The sequence below is a fragment of the Myotis lucifugus genome, unplaced genomic scaffold (assembly GCF_000147115.1).
Source record: "Myotis lucifugus unplaced genomic scaffold, Myoluc2.0 scaffold_22, whole genome shotgun sequence".
Lineage (NCBI taxonomy): Eukaryota > Metazoa > Chordata > Mammalia > Chiroptera > Vespertilionidae > Myotis > Myotis lucifugus.
This window is the reverse complement of record NW_005871070.1, coordinates 4,966,083-4,968,777: the sequence shown is the minus strand read 5'-3', so window position 1 is coordinate 4,968,777 and position 2,695 is coordinate 4,966,083. Positions and strand designations below refer to the sequence as shown.

At 53.0% G+C, this 2,695-nt stretch overlaps 1 pseudogene; it reads left to right on the top strand.

The window, feature by feature from the left end:
* The first annotated feature begins 191 nt into the window (after positions 1 to 191).
* Positions 192 to 2,683, top strand: LOC102429469 (annotated as a pseudogene).
* Positions 2,684 to 2,695: the final 12 nt, after the last annotated feature.

Genomic DNA, 2,695 nt, shown 5'->3' with positions numbered 1-2,695 from the left:
ACAAAAAAAAGAAAAAAGATAAACAGGACATAAAAAATAACGTCTCATATCTAAGTCAGAAACAAGAAAAAAGAAGAATACCTCAAGATGTGAGTGATTGATCAGTTTTTTGACAGTACATCATCAGACAGCGGACGCCTCCGGAACCTCCGAACCTCCCATCTGTAACTCCCGCAGGACCTTGCCAGAGGACCTCAGAAGCCATGTCGAAGCCCCATAGTGGTGTCAGCACTGCCTTTATTCAGACGCAGTAGCTGCACGCAGCAGTGGCTGACATGTTCCTGGAGCACATATGCCGCCTGGACATTGATTCGCCGCCCACCACGGCCTGGAACACTGGCATCATCTGTACCATCGGCCCTGCTTGCCGATCAGTGGAGATGTTGAAGGAGATGATTCAATCTGGAATGCAAGTGGCTCGTATGAATTTTTCTCCTGGAACTCACGAGTACCATGCGGAGACCATCAAGAACGTGCGCAGAGCTCTGAAAGCTGTGGCCCTGGACACTAAAGGACCTGAGATCCGAACGGGGCTCACCAAGGGCAGCGGCACCGCGGAGGTGGAGCTGAAGAAAGGGGCCACTCTCAAGAGCACGCTGGAGAAGGCCTACATGGAAAAGTGTGAGGGAAACACCCTGTGGCTGGACTGCAAGAATATTTGCAAGGTGGTGGAAGTGGGCAGCGAGATCTACGTGGATGATGGACTTATTTCTCTGCAGGTGAAGGAGAAGGGCTGGCTTCCTGATAACAGAGATGGAGATGGTGGCACTTTGGGCAGCAAGAAGGGCATGAACCTCCCTGGGGCTGCTGTGGGCCTGCCTGTCAGAAAAGGAGATGCAGGATCTGAAGTTTGGGGTGGAGCAGAATGTAGATACGGTGTTCGCGTCTTTCATTCGCAAGGCATCTGATGGCCATGAAGTCAAGAAGGTCCTGGGGGAAAAAGGAAAGAACATCAAGAAAATCAGCAAAATCGAAAATCTTGAAGGAGATCGGAGGTTTGATAAGATCCTAGAAGCCAGTGATGGGATCATGGTGGCTTGTGGTGATCTAGGCATTGAGGTTCCTACAGAGAAGGTCTTCCTTGCTCAAAAGATGAGGATGGGCCCTAGCCGGCTTGGCTCGGTGGGTAAAGCGTCGGCCTGCGGACTGAAGGGTCCCAGGTTCGATTCTGGCCAAGGGCACATGCCTGGGTTGCGGGCTCGGTCCCCAGTGGGGGGCGTGCAGGAGGCAGCCAATCGATGATTCTCTCTCATCATTGATGTTTCTAGCTCTTTCTCCTTCTCCCTTCCTCTCTGAAACCAATAAAGAAATATATTTTAAATAAATAAATAAATAAATAAATAAATAAATAAATAAATAAATAAATAAAATTAAAAAAAAAAAAGATGAGGATGGGGCGGTACAACCGAGCTTGGAAGCCTGTCATCTGTGCCATGCAACTGCTGGAGGACATGATCAAGAAGTCCGGTCCCACCCGGGCTGAGGGCAGCGATGTGGCCAATGCAGTGCTGATGGAGCTGACTGCATCATGCTGTCTGGAGAGACGGCCAAAGGGGACTACCCTGGAGGCTGTGCGCGTGCAGCACCTGATTGCCCGTGAGGCAGAGGCCGCCATCTACACTTGCAATTATTTGAGGAACTCTGCTGCCTGGCGCCCTTACCAGTGACCCCACAGAAGCCACCGCTATGGGCGCCGTAGAGGCCTCCTTCAAGTGCTGCAGTGGGGCCACAATAGTCCTCACCAAGTCTGACAGGTCTGCTCACCAGGTGGCCAGGTACCGCCCTGTGCTCCCATCATTGCTGTGACCCGTAATCACCAGACAGCTCTCCAGGCCCACCTACACCGAGGCATCTTCCCTGTGGTGTGTAAGGACCAGTGCAGGAGGCCTGGGCTGAGGACTGGACCTCCGGGTGAACTTGGCCATGCATGTTGACAAGGCCCGAGGCTTCTTCAAGAAGGGAGATGTGGTCATCTTGCTGACCGGGTGGCATCCTGGCTCTGGCTTCACCAACTCCATGCGTATAGTGCCTGTGCCGTGGTGGGCCCCAGAGCCCCTCCTCCAGCCCCTGTCCCATCCCCTCCCCCAACCCACCCCTAGGCCAGCGATGCTTGCAGTGCTCACTTGGGGCTGTAGTGTGGCACCGATGGGCTGGGGCTCCAGGGAAGAAGATTAAGGCCTCTGTGAAGCATGGCTATTTCTAAGACCCTGCTCAGGTGAGGTATAATCCAGAGCCAGGCTGCCCATCTTATGGCCTGGCCCTACCCAAGCAAGACAGGCAGGGGTGCAGGACTGGAGTCTCCGAAGCTGAACATAGAGGACAATCGCTCCTGCTTCTCCTCTGTGCACTCCATTCAGTTCCTGTGGAAATGGACACTCAGAGAACTCCCAAGCCTGGCCTGGCTCAGAAGATAGCCGGCTAGAGAGGGCAGTGGTTCCAGTGTCAGCAGACTCTGTCTGGCCCTGGCCTTCACTTGCTTCTCCAATCCCCTCAGCCTCCCCCACTCCCATCTTGTGCATTGTGTGCCTCTGTTCCTGCCTTCCACCCAGCTGTCGCTGCAGACAAACTCCATCCTCCACCTTCATTATCCCCACTACTGCAGCCGCCTCTAGGCCTGTTGCTATAGAGCCTACCTGTATGTCAATAAACAGCAGCTGAAGCAAAAAAAAAAAAAAAAAAAAAATCAGACAACATA